The 19,126-nt window shown below is 44.4% G+C and overlaps 1 protein-coding gene across 3 annotated transcripts in view; it reads right to left on the minus strand.

Moving 5' to 3' along the window:
* LOC121550311 (EGF-like repeat and discoidin I-like domain-containing protein 3) overlaps positions 1-19,126 on the minus strand; it is a 301,126-nt gene that overhangs the window by 143,697 nt on the left and 138,303 nt on the right. The gene's annotated exons all lie outside the window — the stretch shown is intronic.

Here is a 19,126-nt window from a genome sequence, read left to right on the forward strand (position 1 = left end):
CAGGAAACAGTCAGCATTAATTCACAAGTGTTGACACTTCTTCAGAGTTGACACTTCTTAAATATGGGTGTATACTGCAGACTTGAGTGTTGTGCATGTGATGGGGTGCTGGGTGCCTGTGAGGTGAAATGTGTCCTGTTCATGTCTGTCAACAGACAAGGCCAGGGCATGGCCCATCTCTAACACTCATATCACAGAGCTGTCCATCTAAATATGTCAGTCTGTGTGTGTTTTGCTCAGGCCCCATGCAGTGAATTATTGTTAGTCAGGATTAGAAGTCATACATGATGATACAGTCATACGACGAAACCAGTGGGACCCCATCTCTGTCTGTACAGTCTATTCATGCATCCTTAAAAATGCATTTATGGCACTCAAACCTGGCTTGGGTCATTTTCAGTCACAGTTACATATACAGTGGGGGAAAAAAGTATTTAGTCAGCCACCAATTGTGCAAGTTCTCCCACTTAAAAAGATGAGAGAGGCCTGTAATTTTCATCATAGGTACACATCAACTATGACAGACAAATTGAGGAAAGAAAATCCAGAAAATCACATTGTAGGATTTTTAATGAATTTATTTGCAAATTATGGTGGAAAATAAGTATTTGGTCACCTACAAACAAGCAAGATTTCTGGCTCTCACAGACATGTAACTTCTTTAAGAGGCTCCTCTGTCCTCCGCTCGTTACCTGTATTAATGGCACCTGTTTGAACGTGTTATCAGTATAAAAGACACCTGTCCACAACCTCAAACAGTCACACTCCAAACTCCACTATGGCCAAGACCAAAGAGCTGTCAAAGGACACCAGAAACAAAATTGTAGACCTGCACCAGGCTGGGAAGACTGAATCTGCAATAGGTAAGCAGCTTGGTTTGAAGAAATCAACGGTGGGAGCAATTATTAGGAAATGGAAGACATACAAGACCACTGATAATCTCCCTCGATCTGGGGCTCCACGCAAGATCTCACCCCGTGGGGTCAAAATGATCACAAGAACGGTGAGCAAAAATCCCAGAACCACACGGGGGGACCTAGTGAATGACCAGCAGAGAGCTGGGACCAAAGTAACAAAGCCTACCATCAGTAACACACTACGCCGCCAGGGACTCAAATCCTGCAGTGCCAGACGTGTCCCCCTGCTTAAGCCAGTACATGTCCAGGCCCGTCTGAAGTTTGTTAGAGTGCATTTGGATGATACAGAAGAGGATTGGGAGAATGTCATATGGTCAGATGAAACCAAAATATAACTTTTTGGTAAAAATTCAACTCGTCGTGTTTGGAGGACAAAGAATGCTGAGTTGCATCCAAAGAACACCATACCTACTGTGAAGCATGGGGGTGGAAACATCATGCTTTGGGGCTGTTTTTCTGCAAAGGGACCAGGACGACTGATCCGTGTAAAGGCAAGAATGAATGGGGCCATGTATCGTGAGATTTTGAGTGAAAACCACCTTCCATCAGCAAGGGCATTGAAGATGAAACGTGGCTGGGTCTTTCAGCATGACAATGATCCCAAACACACCGCCCGGGCAACGAAGGAGTGGCTTCGTAAGAAGCATTTCAAGGTCCTGGAGTGGCCTAGCCAGTCTCCAGATCTCAACCCCATAGAAAATCTTTGGAGGGAGTTGGAAGTCCGTGTTGCCCAGCGACAGCCCCAAAACATCACTGCTCTAGAAGAGATCTGCATGGAGGAATGGGCCAAAATACCAGCAACAGTGTGTGAAAACCTTGTGAAGACTTACAGAAAACGTTTGAGCTGTGTCATTGCCAACAAAGGGTATATAACAAAGTATTGAGAAACTTTTGTTAATGACCAATTACTTATTTTCCATCATAATTTGCAAATAAATTCATAAAAAATCCTTCAATGTGATTTTCTGGAATTTCTTTTCTCATTTTGTCTGTCATAGCTGACGTGTACCTATGATGAAAATTACAGGCCTCTCTCATCTTTTTAAGTGGGAGAACTTGCACAATTGGTGGCTGACTAAATACTTTTTTCCCCCACTGTATATCTCACAGCTCATCATTGTAAATGTTTCTCCCATAAAGTAATGGCTTAAACATCATCCCAACAGGAAGTATTCAGACCCCTTTACTTTTTCCACATTATGTTATGTGTTACAGCCTTACTCTAAAATTGATTACATTGCCCCCCCCCTTCTACACACAATACCTCATAAATACAAAGCAAAAACAGGTTTGTAGAATATATTTCACATTTATAAAACATAAAAAATTGAAATATTACATTTACATAAGTATTTAGACCCTTTACTCAGTACTTTGTTGAAGCACCTTTGGCAGCGATTACAGCATTGAGTCTTTTTGGGTATGACACTACAAGCTTGGGACACCTGTATTTGGGGAGTTTATCCCATTCTTCTCTGCAGATCCTCTCAAGCTCTGTCAGGTTGGATTGGGAGCGTTGCTGCACAGCTTTTTTCAGGTCTCTCCAGAGATGTTCGATCGGGTTCAAGTCCGGGCTCTGGCTGGGCCACTCAAGGACATTAAGAGACTTGTCCCAAAGCCAATCCTGTGTTGTCTTGGCTGTGTGCTTAGGGTCGTTGTCCTGTTGGAAGGTGAACCTTCGCCCCAGTCTGAGGTCCTGAGCGCTCTGGAGCAGGTTTACATCAAGGAACTCTCTGTACTTTGCTCCATTCATCTTTGCCTCTATCCTGACTAGTATCCCAGTCCCTGCCACTGAAAAATTTCTCCACAGCATGATGCTGGAAACACCATGCTTCACCGTAGGGATGGTGCCAGGTTTCCTCCAGACGTGTCGCTTGGCAAAAGAGTTCAGTATTGGTTTCATCAGACCAGAGAATCTTCTTTCTCATGGTCTGAGAGTCTTTAGGTGCCTTTTGACAAACTCCAAAAGGGCTGTCATGTGCCTTTTACTGAGGAGTGGCTTCCGTCTGGCCACTCTATCATAAAGGTCTGATTGTTGGAGTGCTGCAGAAATGGGTGTTCTTCTGGAAGGTTCTCCCATCTCCACAGACGAACGCTAGAGCTCTGTCAGAGTGACCATCGGGTTATTGGTCACCTCCTTGACCAAGGCCCTTCTCCCCCGATTGCTCAGTTTGGCCGGGCGGCCAGCTCTAGGAAGTGTCTTGGTGGTTCCAAACTTCTTCCATTTAATAATTATGGAGGCCACTGTGTTCTTGGGGACCTTCAATGCTGCAGAAATGTTTTGGTACCCTTTCCCAGATCTGTGTCTCAACACAATGCTGTCTCGGAGCTCTACGGACAATTCCTTCGACCTCACGGCTTGGTTTTTGCTCTGATATGCACTGTCAACTGTGGGACCTTATATAGACAGGTGTGTGCCTTTCCAAATCATGTCCAATCAATTGAATTTACTCCAATGAAGTTGTAGAAACATCTCAAGGATGATCAATGGAAACAGGATGCACCTGTGTTAAATTAGTAAAGGGTCTGAATACTTATTTAAATAAGGTATTTCTGTTTTTTATTTTTAATAGATTTGAAAAAAATTATAAAAACCTGTTTCGCTTTGTCAATATAGGGTATTGTGTGTAGATTGCTGAGAATTTGTTTTATTTAATCCATTTTAGAATAAGGCTGTAACGTAACAAAATGTGGAACAAGTAAAGTGGTCTGAATACTTTCCGAAGGCACGGTACAGCTTACTCACCTTCCCCTTTGCTGTATTGTAAAGTGTCATGTACAGTATGAGATCCCTACTGAGGGACATGATGACACATTTAGTGGTGAATGAGGGATTAAGAGCAGTGTATTGAAAGGACACACATATTGAAGTGGGATTAGGCTAGCGGGGAGCTGTTCAGAGGCACACTGTGCATGGTGACTGTTGAAAAGGCATCTTAGAATGCTGGGGCGAATGGAGTCATGTAAGAAGCAAAGCATCCATGGGAGAGACGGAGACACCAGAGGTTGTATGCCTGGGATTCAGGGGAGATGTGAAGAGCCCTCGACTCCCTGGCCGAATAGCACTCTGAGGAGAGCTCTGTGAGAGTCATCTTAAACTCAGAGAGTGAGCATGCACGAGATATGTGAAAGGAATATTAATCTGTGTCAGAACAAGAGGGTCTGATCCACAACTGGTGCACTTAACATCATTGAGATGTTCTAAGAAAGACCTTCAAAGAGTAAGCCCAGTGGTTGAGAGAGATGAGGAGGAGATGAGGTCAGAGAAGGAGAAGGAGTGTGGGGTAGATGTGGGCTTTAGGGAGAAAGAGGTGACACTGTTGGAATGTTAATGAAAAGTATACCTGCTCATCCACTGTTAAAATTCAACAACAAATAAAGAAATAAAACAGTAAGGTCCAAACACCTTTAGTGCTTTATATGGTCATTTGGCAGACATTCCTATCCAAAGAGTGTTGGCTGTTCAGTACACGCGACCCTTAGTGGAATTGTACCAACTATGTTAGTGCTCCCAGCACCAAGAACTTGTCAGCTTGGACCTCTACTGCTTCCTGACAGAATCTAGGAAGTACAGCTCAGTAAGAAATGAGTATGTCTTCAAGACAATCTACGGCCCCCCACCAATCCCTGGGTTTGGTTCAAAAGCTGACACACAGTCCACTCTCAAGCTCTGCCTAGTTCTGCATTCGAGTCATCTGTTGCCAAGCATCTCACGATCTTTGTGGACATTTGCCTTCATGCCGTCAAATTAATTATGTCTAATAAGTAACGCTGAGAAATTATCTCCATTGCTAACCAACTGTCAGAAAACTGTTAATGCTAGTGCCACCAAAGCGCTGACATTTCGAAAAATGTATTAAGACCTGCTTCAGAGTATTTGCAGCATTATTAGGCTGTGCAATTTACATCCATCTACATGTCTCTAACATCTAAGGCAACAAAATACCACTGTACCACTGGAAAAGCCAACACAACATGTGTTTAAACCTGGATGATATCCAGCAATAATTAGTCAAATTTGACAAATAGACAAATAGTCATAGTAAGCTAGATCTCGCTGGATTTCATAATGATCTGAAAATATATGGTTTATGCAGACTTCAATATTGATGTTATCATGACAAATTAGAATGCTGCAGTGGTTGCTCAAATCCTTCTTGACAGTGGTGGAAAAAGTACCCAAATGTCATACTTGAGTAAAAGTACCTCACTAGAAAATGTCTCAAGTAAAAGTGAAAGTCACCCAGTAAAATGCTACTTCAGTAAAAGTCTAAAAGTATTTGGTTTTAAATATACTTAAGTATCAAAAGTAGATGTAATTGCTCAAATATACTTAAGTATCAGAAGTAAAAGTAAAAGTATAAATAATTTCAAATTCCTTATATTAATCAAACCAGACGGCACCATTTTCTTGTTTTTTAAATTTATGGATAGCCAGGGGCACACTCCAACACTTACAGTGAGGGAAAAAAGAATTTGATCCCCAGCTGATTTTGTACGTTTGCCCACTGACAAAGACATGTTCAGTCTATAATTTTAATGGTAGGTTTATTTGAACAGTGAGAGACAGAATAACAACAAAAAAATCCAGAAAAACGCATGTCAAAAATGTTATGAATTGATTTGCATTTTAATGAGGGAAATAAGTATTTGACCCCTCTGCAAAACATGACTTAGTACTTGGTGGCATTAAGTCATTAAGGTTTCGAGGCTGACGTTTGGCAAATCGAACCTTCAGCTCCCTCCACAGATTTTCTATGGGATTAAGGTCTGGAGACTGGCTAGGCCACTCCAGGACCTTAATGTGCTTCTTATTGAGCCACTCCTTTGTTGCCTTGGCCATGTGTTTTGGGTCATTGTCATGCTGGAATACCCATCCACGACCCATTTTCAATGCCCTGGCTGAGGGAAGGAGGTTCTAACCCAAGATTTGACAGTACATGGCCCCGTCCATCATCCCTTTGATGCGGGGAAGTTGTCCTGTCCCCTTAGCAGAAAAACACCCCCAAAGCATAATGTTTCCACCTCCATGTTTGACGGTGGGGATGGTGTTCTTGGGGTCATAGGCAGCGTTCCTCCTCCTCCAAACACGGCGAGTTGGGTTGATGCCAAAGAGCTCGATTTTGGTCTCATCTGACCACAACACTTTCACCCAGTTCTCCTCTGAATCATTCAGATGTTCATTGGCAAACTTCAGACGGGCCTGTATATGTGCTTTCTTGAGCAGGGGGAGCTTGCGGGCGCTGCAGGATTTCAGTCCTTCACGGCGTAGTGTGTTACCAATTGTTTTCTTGGTGACTATGGTCCCAGCTGCCTTGAGATCATTGACAAGATCCTCCTTTTGTTGTTATTCTGTCTCTCACTGTTCAAATAAACCTACCATTAAAATTATAGACTGATCATTTCTTTGTCAGTGGGCAAACATACAAAATCAGCAGGGGATCAAATACTTTTTCCCTCACTGTAAGACATAACTTACAAATTAAGCATTTGTGTTTAGTGAGTCCGCTAGATCAGAGGCAGTTGGGATGGCCAGGGATGTTCTCTTGATAAGTGTGTGAATTGGACCCTTGTCCTGTCCTGCTAAGCATTCAAAATCTAACGAGTACTTTTGAGCATCGCGGAAAATATATGGAGTAAAAAGTACATTATTTTCTTTAGGAATGTAGTGAAGTAAAAGTAAAAGTAGTCAAAAATATAAATAGTAATGTACAGATACCAAAAAAAAAATTAAGTAGTACTTTACAGTATTTTTACTTAAGTACTTTACACCACTGCTTCTTGACACTCTATCTCTGTGCTGTTCCTTTCACTGTTTAATGAACACACTGGGAGATCACACTGATGTTTCTCTATCCAGGGGTGGAAAGAGTACTGAAATATCCTACTCAAGTAGAAGAACTGTTACTTTAATTACATTTAACTCACATATAAGGAAAATTACTGGTGTAAAATAAATAAATAAGTAAAAGTAAAAAGTAGCTAATTTAAAAAGGACTCAGAGTAAAAGTAACTGAGTTACTATTCAAATAAAAACATTGGCCTTGATAATTTGCTAATTTTGCAAAGGTTACCTGAACGTTGTTACACATGATATTTTCCTTGCATTAAATTGAAAAAGGAAGAGAGGAAATGAATGTACAGTAGGAACTAAGTTAATGTATTTCATTAGTTGCAACAAGGCATATCTGTATGTGTAAGAAAGCCTGTCCCTTTAATAACTCATTGATGACATCAGACATCACAGCTATCAAGAGCTTGCAGAGTGTTCAGTTCATTACTAAGTGCAGCTCACCACTTACTGCTGTGAACACAAATCTCCGGTTTTGAACATTATTATTTTCTAACTATTTATTAATCACTGTGAACTGGTAAATCATATTCTCATTATTATTACACCATTTCCTGTTTTTATGCTGGCTCCATAATATTGTTAGCTATCTAGGTTGCTGTTGCTAGTTACAGTCATTGTATTATTCTAACATTAGAGCTGTCTATCTTGTTTTGTTAACGCTAAATTAATATGTGCCTTATCTTAGTATTGATGCCATTGTATTCATGTTTATTATTTCCAGATCACAACTTTTATGGATAGTTAATTGGATAATCACAGCTGAGTGATATGGCACAGAAGTGTGAACATTTGTTAATCTCCAATCAACATTATATAATCCTAAACTGAGGAACGGTCTCTTTAATAGGAGGACAATCTCCATAACTTCACCTACTCAATCAGTGTTTTAATAATATAGGCACCACCCTCTACTTCATGTTCCTTCGAGCCAGAGTGAGCAAACCACCCAATGATATAGATCCAGCACATACGGACACACCTTACCCATCCGTGCGGCCCTGTATGCAAAGAGAGAGACATCCCCCAGCTCAACTGGCTTATAATGTTGTTGAATATCTCCCTCACCAGGAACAGCACCTAGCCGCAACACAGGCACCCCCGTCATTAGGACGAAGGAGTAGTTAATCAGAGAAGAGTGCTACCAGCTCCAGATATAGTGCCCGCTCATCGGTGAGCCGCTTCCCAGACCTTTTCGCCCTCCAAGCAGCTATGCTGGAGGAGAGAATGAAGGTCATGGACTTCAATGACCTACAACATCAGCTAGAGCAAGATCACAACGTTGACGTAGAGTGTCAACACATAGCAGCTCAGCTGCTCCAGGAAAAAACTCAGTGTTGACAGAAAGAAGCTCAGCAACAACAGGAAGAAGCTCAGCGTCGACAGGAAGTTGCAGTGTTTAGCTGTATATAGTCAGCTAACTACCCTTACAAAAAAAGATTGCAGTTTTGAAACTGCAGTAACTGCAGTCAACTATGGTATTTTGGATGCAGTAATTGCAGAATAACTGCAGTGTACTGCAGTTGAATTGCAGTTATACTGCACTGTAACTGCAGTTACACTGCAAAATTGCTGCAATAAAAAAAAGTGTTATTTTGCAAGCAGTATTTGCAGCATATTGCAGTTATACTGCACTCTGACTGCAATATGTTTATGTAAACAGCCCAAGATGAATGCTATAGCTAGCTACCTAGTCAGTCTGTCAGGCAATTTTTAAATTTGGGCTGAGCTCATAAATCATAAACCTCGGCTGTCACTTTCACTAGCTAACCATACATACAGTGGGGGAAAAAAAGTATTTAGTCAGCCACCAATTGTCTAAGTTCTCCCACTTAAAAAGATGAGAGAGGCCTGTAATTTTCATCATAGGTACACGTCAACTATGACAGACAAAATGAGGGAAAAAAATCCAGAAAATCACATTGTAGGATTTTTTATGAATTTACTTGCAAAGTATGGTGGAAAATAAGTATTTGGTCAATAACAAAAGTTTCTCAATACTTTGTTATATACCCTTTGTTGAGTGCATTTGTCCTCCAAACACGACGAGTTGAGTTTTTACCAAAAAATTATATTTTGGTTTCATCTGACCATATGACATTCTCCCAATCCTCTTCTGGATCATCCAAATGCACTCTAGGAAACTTCAGACGGGCCTGGACATGTACTGGCTTAAGCAGGGGGACACGTCTGGCACTGCAGGATTTGAGTCCCTGGCGGCGTAGTGTGTTACTGATGGTAGGCTTTGTTACTTTGGTCCCAGCTCTCTGCAGGTCATTGACTAGGTCCCCCCGTGTGGTTCTGGGATTTTTGCTCATTTTTGTGATCATTTTGACCCCACGGGGTGAGATCTTGCGTGGAGCCCCAGATTGAGGGAGATTATCAGTGGTCTTGTATGTCTTCCATTTCCTAATAATTGCTCCCAAGGTTGATTTCTTCAAACCAAGCTGCTTACCTATTGCAGATTCAGTCTTCCCAGCCTGGTGCAGGACTACAATTTTGTTTCTGGTGTCCTTTGACAGCTCTTTGGTCTTGGCCATAGTGGAGTTTGGAGTGTGACTGTTTGAGGTTGTGGACAGGTGTCTTTTATACTGATAACACGTTCAAACAGGTGCCATTAATACAGGTAACGAGTGGAGGACAGAGGAGCTACAGGTCTGTGAGAGCCAGAAATCTTGCTTGTTTGTAGGTGACCAAATACTTATTTTCCACCATAATTTGCAAATAAATTCATTAAAAATCCTACAATGTGATATTCTGGATTTTGTTTCTCAATTTGTCTGTCATAGTTGACGTGTACCTATGATGAAAATTACAGGCCTCTCTCATCTTTTTAAGTGGGAGAACTTGCACAATTGGTGGCTGACTAAATACTTTTATCCCCCACTGTACAGTTAGAGTAATTTGTGTTTATCTGTTGGGCTTAGGTTATGGTTTGTCATGTTTGCTAGGTGCAGATATTCATAGGCTATACATTGCCTCGTTTTCCTATTATTTGACTGTCATGTTAGTGTAGATGCCCGCACAGTGGAGCTCATATGATATTGAGTTGGATATTTGTTTACATAGCCAGCTGTCACGATCGTCTAGGAGCGAAGGAGACCAAGGCGCAGCGTGTCCAAGAAACATGACTTTATTAATTAAACGTGATCGAACTACAAAACAATAAACACTGACGAAACGTGAAGTCCAACAGTAACAAATGACTGAAACGGAACATGGAACAAAAACCCACCAACACAAGGTGAAAACACACAGTTTAAATATGGCTCCCAATCAGAGATAACGAGCCGACAGCTGACACTCGTTACCTCCGATTGGGAGTCATATGACTAATCAAGAACTAACAAAACCCACACATACCCAAATGAACACACCCTATTCCCAACCTAACCAAAACAAACCCCAACAAAACGAATACACCCTGGCTCAAATACAAGTCCCGGAGCCAGAGTGTGACAGTACCCCCCCCTAAAGGCGCGGACTGCGACCGCGCCTCAACTAGGGCTAACCAAGGGAGGGCTGGGTGGGCATACCTCTTCGGCGGTGGTTCTGGCTCTGGTCGTGGTCCCCACCCCACCATAGTCACTACCCGCTTTCGTAGCCTCCTCCAACTGACCCCCACCGGATTAAGGGGCAGCACCGGACTAAGAGGCAGCACCGGACTAAGGGGCAGCACCGGACTAAGGGGCAGCACCGGACTGAATGGCGGATCCTGGCTGGCTGGCTCTGGCGGATCCTGGCTGGACGGCTCTGGCGGATCCTGGCTGGACGGCTCATGGCTGGCTGACGGATCTGGCTGCTCATGGCTGGCTGACGGATCTGGCTGCTCATGGCTGGCTGACGGATCTGGCTGCTCATGGCTGGCTGACGGATCTGGCTGCTCGTGGCTGGCTGACTGATCTGGCTGCTCATGGCAGGCTGACGGATCTGGCTGCTCATGGCTGGCTGACGGATCTGGCTGCTCATGGCTGGCGGAAGGCTCTGGCTGATCCTGTCTGGCGGAAGGCTCTGGCTGATCCTGTCTGGCGGAAGGCTCTGGCTGATCCTGTCTGGCGGAAGGCTCTGGCTGATCCTGTCTGAGCGGAAGGCTCTGGCTGATCCTGTCTGGCGGAAGGCTCTGGCTGATCCTGTCTGGCGGAAGGCTCTGGCTGATCCTGTCTGGCGGAAGGCTCTGGCTGATCCTGTCTGGCGGAAGGCTCTGGCTGATCCTGTCTGGCGGAAGGCTCTGGCTGATCCTGTCTGGCGGAAGGCTCTGCAGGCTCAGTACAGACGGGCAGTTCATGCAGCGCTTGGCAGACGGACAGTTCAGACGGCGTTGGGCAGACGGGCAGTTCAGGCGCCGTTGGGCAGACGGGCAGTTCAAGCGCCGTTGGGCAGACGGCAGACTCAGGCCCCGTTGGGCAGACGGCAGACTCAGGCCCCGTTGGGCAGACGGCAGACTCTGGCCGTCTGAGGCGCACCGTAGGCCTGTTGCGTGGTGCCGGAACTGGAGGTACCGGGCTGAGGACACGCATCTCAGGGCTAGTGCGGGGAGAAACAACAGGGCATGCTGGACCCTGGGAACGCACATAAAGCCTAGTGCGGGGAGAAGGAACAGGGCATGCTGGACCCTGGGGACGCACATAAGGCCTAGTGCGGAGAGCAGCAACAGGGCATGCTGGACCCTGGGAACGCACATAAAGCCTAGTGCGGGGAGAAGGAACAGGGCATGCTGGACCCTGGGGACGCACATAAGGCCTAGTGCGGAGAGCAGCAACAGGACGCACAGGACTCGGGAACACACAGGAGGCTTGGTGCGTGGTGTAGGCACTGGTGGTACTGGGCTGGAGCGGGGAGGTGGCGCCGGAAATACCGGACCGTGCAGGCTTACTGGCCCCCTTGAGCACTGAGCCTGCCCAACCTTACCCGGGTTGATGCTCCCCGTCGCCCGACCAGTACGGGGAGGTGGAATAACCCGCACCCGGCCTATGTGGGCGAACCGGGAACACCATGCGTAAGGCTGGTGCCATGTACGCCCGGCCCGAGAAGACGCACTGGTAGCCGGATGCGTTGGGCCGGCTTCATGACATCTGGCTCAACGCTCACTCTAACCCGGCCGATACGTGGAGCTGGAATGTACCGAACCGGGCTATGCCTGCGTACAGGAGACACCATGCGCTCTACTGCGTAACACGGTGTCTGCCCGTACTCTCGCTCTCCACGGTAAGTCCAGGGAGTAGGCGCAGGTCTCCTACCTGACTTCGCCACACTCCCTTTAAGCCCCCCCCCCAAGAAATTATTGGGTAGTACCCACGGGCTTCCAGCCTTGACTCCTTGCTGCCTCCTCATACCGCCTCCTCTCGGCTTTAGCTGCCTCCAGCTCTTCACGAGGACGGCGATATTCTCCCGGTTGTGCCCAAGGACCCTTTCCATCCAGTATCTCCTCCCATGTCCATGAATCCTTGATAGGCGTCCATAAATCCTTTGGAGCTGGGTCCTGTTGCCGCTTGACACGCTGCTTGGTCCTATTATGGTGGGTTTTTCTGTCACGATCGTCTAGGAGCGAAGGAGACCAAGGCGCAGCGTGTCCAAGAAACATGACTTTATTAATTAAACGTGATCGAACTACAAAACAATAAACACTGACGAAACGTGAAGTCCAACAGTAACAAATGACTGAAACGGAACATGGAACAAAAACCCACCAACACAAGGTGAAAACACACAGTTTAAATATGGCTCCCAATCAGAGATAACGAGCCGACAGCTGACACTCGTTACCTCCGATTGGGAGTCATATGACTAATCAAGAACTAACAAAACCCACACATACCCAAATGAACACACCCTATTCCCAACCTAACCAAAACAAACCCCAACAAAACGAATACACCCTGGCTCAAATACAAGTCCCGGAGCCAGAGTGTGACACCAGCTAACAAGTTTCTTGTTTTGTCCTGTTTCTACCGATGCAATTCATTTGGACACTGTCCCAGCTTCATAACTAATCAGCTAACAATTAGGTGAGGAAAGAGAGGAAGATGGAGAGGAAGAGGACCATGGAGAGGAGGAGGAAGAGAGAGAAGAGGAGGAAGAGGAAGAGGAGGAGGAAGAGGGAGAGGAGGAGGGGGAGGAGGAAGCAGAGGGAGAGGAAGAGGAAGAGGAGGAGGAAGAGGGAGGGGAAGAGGGAGAGCACACCCGAGAGGGGAGTCTATGTTTCCATGGAGTGTGTCTGCCCCAAGTTCTACCATTCATCCTTGTACCACACAGCCTGGGCCTAAAGTGACAGTGGCATGGGTTTTGGAGTTGTTTTTAATATCTGTTCCAGAGCTTGTAATGGATAACAACAAGACCATCTTGACCAACTGAGGAGCTATTACAATGTTGGACAGACAGGCAGAACATTGAGGAAGTATGTGTTTTGGGGGGTGCTCAACATTTCTATCATAAATGCGTATATTGTGTGGGGGACCCTGCAATGGCCCCTTCCCAGAAACCGCAGGCGCTGGTGCCTGAAGACTCAACATCCTCTCCTCCCTGCCTACCAGAGGCACTCATCACCAACACCCATGCTTCCGCAGCCAGCTCCTGCTCCTGTTGTTCCACACACAGCTTCAGCTCCCGTGGTTCCATACCCAGCTCTCGTGGTGCTATATGCAGCTCCAGCTCCTGTGGTTCCCGATCGAGCTCCAGCTCCTGTGGTTCTGCACCCTGGTCCAGCGCCCTTGCTTCCACAGCCTCCTCCAGCAACTGCGGCTCCATACCCTCGACCAGCACCTGCGGCTTGGGATAGGGCACGCCTAAGCCTGGATGGAAACCTGGTGCTGCTGTAGATGGATAAGGCATGCTTTGTCCTGGAGGTAAGTAAGGTTCACCTGGAACAGGGTATGGTGGTAGTCCTGGAACAGGATGTGGCGTTGCTGATATGGACCGCTCCGAACCTACAATGAGGAATTTCTACAGCGTGTACCATTTATTAGTGCACCATTTATGCATCCCATGTTTATGCTAGCTCTGTATTATTGTTAGCTTAATTTTTGCTTATCAGTAGCTAGGTTTCTATCCAATTGGCAACAGATTTTCATGTGAATATTCTAAAAGAAAATATGCACAGTTTCCACCAAACTGACTTGTTGCGGATAAAAAGCAGTGTGTGATGATGTAGTGCACAAGGAACTGTTTCACTTAGGTTTTCATGTACCGAATAGAAATCCAAAGTTCAATGTGTTTACATCACATTTTCAACCCTTCTGATAGTCACAAAAACTGTTGCGTTAAATAGCAAATGTGCCCACTCTGGTCTTGGCATCTGCGCTCTAACCAACAGCTCGCAGATCCAGTGCGGGTAAGCTAGCCTACATGATAAGATTATTATGGATCATTTTTATTTGTCAAATGGCAGCCAAGGATCGATCATCATGTCACCAGAATAAGACCCTCAATATTTATTGGAAAGGAGCATCCAACTCATCACCGTGCACTTTTACCACCCTGTGAAGTTCACCACCCTGTGAAGTTCAGCCTAATAAACTGCATGCTTTCCCGAGTCATAGTGGGAGTACCACACAACACATCATCGCGTGACTCCAAGTTTACTTTGATATAATAATACAATATATAATATGCCATTTAGCAGCCGCTTTTATCTAAAGCGACTTACAGTCATGTGCGCATACATTTTTACGTATGGGTGGTCCCGGGGATCGAACCCACTACCCTGGCTTTACAAGCGCCATGCTCTACCAATTGAGCTACAGAGGACCACAATGATGGTTATTATATAAATATCAGCGCATAAAGGCGTGTCCACAGCCATTTCTCAAATAATTAATTTTACAGACACAAAAAGATCCCACCTTGTCTATAGTATTTTGTTTTGTCGACATTTGGAAATTCTACCGACAAATTTGCTGTTCCATCAGGCCTGTCATGAACATTTGTATCTGACTTTACCTGCATAAAAAGGTTGGATGGAAACCTGGTTACTGTTAGCTGGCTAGCATGCTGTTGTTAGTTACGTGTATTTTTGTTTCAGTCGTTACAGATTATAGCTGTCTATCCTGTTTTGTTATTACGAAATGAATGTGCCTTATCTTAGTATTGATGCCATTGTAATCATGTTTATTATTTCCAGACCTCAGCTTGTATGGAAAAATGGACAGTTAATTGGATAATCCCATATGAGTGATATGGCACAGAAGTGTGCACATTTGTTAATCTCCAATCAACATTAAGGAACCCTAAACTGAGGAACTGTCTCACTCATAGGAGTAAAATCTCCATAAATTCACCTACTCAATCAGTGTTTCAGTAACAGAGGCACTGCCCTCTACTTCAGTATGTGAAAAAATAAATGTACAAAATATACTATTAACATATGAAAATAAATTAAACATTCCAAGCGATTAAAATGTATTGATAAATAAAAAAGCAAGACAAATAAAGTGTATAAACATTAAAGTTGCCAGACTTCAATATACTTCAGACTCCAGAAATAAACATTTCTAATTATTTCACCCATTCAATCCCTCATTACCCCTCTATTACTTGTTACTTGCCCATGGGACAGGCTGACATTCAATCCTTCACTCACCAATTTGCACTCTTTGCCTCACTCACTTATTCCCTCTTTCACTCACTCACCAGGGGTGGAAAGAGTACTGAAATATTGGTAACACTTTATTTGGATAGTCTGGATTGTCCATCTGTAGATGCTCAACAGATGGTCATACTATCAACAAACTATCTGTTGATAAGCAACTGCTTGCTAAGGTTACGTTTAGGGTTAGGTTTAGAATAAGGGTTAAGGGTAAGGGTAAAGGTTAGGGCTAGGGTTAGGGTAAGGGTTAAGTTTAGGGTTAGGATAAGGGTTAAGGTTAGGGTTAGGGTTAGTAGATAGTTGAAATGTTACTGATAGTATGTAGAGCATCTACAGATGAACTATCCAAATAAAGTGTTACCAAATTATCCTCCTCAAGTAGAAGTACTGTTACTTTAATTACATTTTACTCAAGTAGAAATACAATACAAAGCTACTCAATTAGAGTAATAGATACATATTCAACAGGCAAAACTGGCCTGGGAACGTAGAATATTCGGCTTTGGTTGAGGCACATCCATTTGGTTTGGAGTCAAATTAATGATTAAGTAAAAGTTGCTAAATCATTCCCAGCACTATACGATAGCAGAATATTTTATCTTCTCTTACTTGTTCTCTCTTGCCATATTTCCCTTCGTCCACCTATCTACTTTCTTATTGGTGATGAAGTACACTCTTACAGCTGCGCTGAACAATTAGGAATAGTATGTTTTTGGCCCCATAACCGACCACCTAGAATTAATAGGTATTTGGCTGTTCGACCTGAACATTTGCTTGTAATGTTTAGGCTGTTGGTGCTAGCTAAACACCCAGGGTAGATCCTGTTGTAAGTGCAACTGTCACCTGGGACTTGGGAATGTGTCTCTATTTTTGCTGCTTGGCGGTGAGCCAGTGGGGCTGCCCCTGCCTGCTGTAGAGGCCGGGGTGACAGCACAACCCAAGTATGTCCGCACAATTAGGCTCGATAACCACTCGATCCTGGTGACTCCTCCACAGGAAAGATAAACCAGGCAAATAAGTGCACACAGACAGAGAGGGAAGCAGGGGCCAAATATAATAACACCACAACTGGAACAAATGGGTTCAGGATCAGTTTTGGCCCGATTCTCTCACATGTTTTTGATTTTTTATTTCTCTCTTTGGTTCGCAGGCTTCCAATTACATCACCAGTTTTTTGCCAGACTATCTTGTTTCCTGTACTCTCTGTCTAAACCAAAACTTTTATCTGTGTATCTCTGTTGTTCCTCTTCTCACCTTCGGTTGGCTTTCTTCACTACCAGCTCTGTCTCTACTATTCTCTCATTGCCACTACTCTTCTCTCTCTCTCTCCTTCTCCTTACCTCAGTTCCCCCTGTTTATCTCTCTTTATGTCCTCTATTTTTCTCCCTCTCCCTCAGCACAGACAGGCAATCATTTGACTGACAGCTAAGCTCAGTCTCTCATGAGTGCTGGATGTGGAGGAAGATCGTGTCGCTCAGTCAATGACCCTACCCAGAGATGGAAAGGTCAATCCTGATCTGTGGGGCTAAGGGTGTAGAGAGACAGACTGAACAAGACATCTGTGTCTGAGGCAGGCCTCCCAGACTCCCCTAAGCGCCTTGATTCCAGCTTGTTTCCCCAGCATGTTATCCCAGATACCTTCTGACAAACCTTAGATAAGGCCAACTCCTCTTGGGCCCGAGCAATTTGAAGCATAACACTGATCTCTGTCTGGACCTTTCATCCACGCATGAACAGACACAGTCACAGTCACAGACACAGTGACAGACAGCCACAAACACACACAAGCACGCACGCACACACAAACTAGACAAAGACAATTGCACTATGTCATGACTCTCCCTGGGTGAGGATCAAAGGCCTCACATCAGCTTGGCAAATGGCCGACAACAACCAGATCCTCTTACCCACAGGGGGCTGTGCCAGTCTTGACACCTTAATACTGCCATAAATTTGAGAGGAGGATAATATATCTCTGGCATTCTAGTATGGTGAAAGGAATGCCTTTGTTTCAGAGACTTTTTGCCGCCCAAAAACTTCAACATCCAACAATGAACATTGATACAATATATTTCAACATCCAAACGTTGGGAATGATGAGAAATGGACTAGACAGACCTCAAGCTGCAGCTTTTGTCCATAATTGTCCTGACCCTGAAAATCAACATGCGGTGAAGACGACAAAGTTGCCTCCACTAATAATCAATTTTACGGCTGAGTAGCTGTTCTAAGTACTGTATCTAAGAAGGTGAATTTAAGTGGGACCATCCTGTTACTCTCTTCAAGCCATCGTCTACTACACTGCTCTCATCACCCCACAGGGGATCATCGACACGGCTGATTAGCCATCATCAGAAGACCGCTTCCAGAACGAGTGAAAGTACACAGACAACTAAGAAGAAGGACATTGTGACCCCTTTTGGATAATCTGAGCCTTACAGCCAAAAGGCCATCTGAAAGAGAAGGCCCAATCGCCCCCTTCCCACCAAGGCCATGAGTCCAACAGAGATACACAACGAAGAACTCCAACACGTAAATACATGCATTGCTTTTCTTCCCAAACGGGCGGCAAAGTCTTAGGATTACTGTGAGCATAGGTCCATGTGTATCCAAGTGTTTTCTCTATCTCTCTTTAACTCAGCATTTTTTGTAACAAGTGTCATATTGTCTTAGTCAGCTAGGGACCCGTTTTCATTGTAGTAAGTTTCTAATCCCTACCTATACCGTGTACATGTTTGTATCTTGTGTTATCATTTTAAATTTGTTAGTCAATAAATAATTAAATCAATATGTGTGGTACGGAATGATCAGTAAGACCTGGGTTTGTGCAGACTTAAAGAGCCTATGACTTTCAGAATGAGACTGATATGAGGTAAATGATTAATAAATGACTGTTAAATGATAAGAGATAACTAGATATCTTTAGAGTTAATTCAGGAAACGGTAACTCGTTAAACAACTTTTCCCGTGGTGCCCCAAATTCCTAATGAGTTAATTGTTACATGATTAATTTAATCTAGTAACAATTAAACATAGTAGGTAATTATTCTATAAATACTAGTAATCACAATAATCAAAGTCACGTCACGACAACTATAATAACATTATAACAACAAAAGAGTGAGAGAGATAGGGCTGTGGTTTCCATTCACTCTCTGAGACTGTCCAGTTATCTCCATGTTCAGTTCAGATGTTGTATTGTTTATTTCCAGTTAGAGTCAGGGGTCGAACACACACAGGCTATATGTATTTAGCATTGATTCCGATTGGGCAGACCAATGTTGAACAGTCCTTTCCACGGGTGTTTCCTGCTTAAGTTTCTGCCTTTAGACAGGGATGAGCAGGATAGAGGCGTGATCTGATTTGCTCGAAGGGAGGGTGGGGGAGGGCCTTATAGCGTGGCAGACGTGTTGTTGCCTACCCTTACCCCCTGGGGGCAGCCCATCAGGAAGTCCAGGATCCAGTTGCAGAGGGAGGTGTTTAGTCACAGGGTCCTTAGCTTAGTGATGAGCTTTGTGGGCACTATGGTGTTGAACACTGAGCTGTAGTCAATGAATAACATTCTCACATAGGTGTTCCTTTTGTCCAGGTGGGAAAGGGCAGTGTGGATTGCGATTGAGATTGCGTCATCTATGGATCTGTTGGGGCGATGTGCGAATTGGAATGTGCCCGAGTGGCGCAGTTGTCTAAGGCACTGCATCGCAGTGCTAGCTGTGCCACTAGAGATCCTGGTTCAAATCCAGGCTCTGTTGTAGCCGGCCGTGACCGGGAGACCCA

Source organism: Coregonus clupeaformis, chromosome 18 (genome assembly GCF_020615455.1).
Source record: "Coregonus clupeaformis isolate EN_2021a chromosome 18, ASM2061545v1, whole genome shotgun sequence".
NCBI classification, from domain to species: domain Eukaryota; kingdom Metazoa; phylum Chordata; class Actinopteri; order Salmoniformes; family Salmonidae; genus Coregonus; species Coregonus clupeaformis.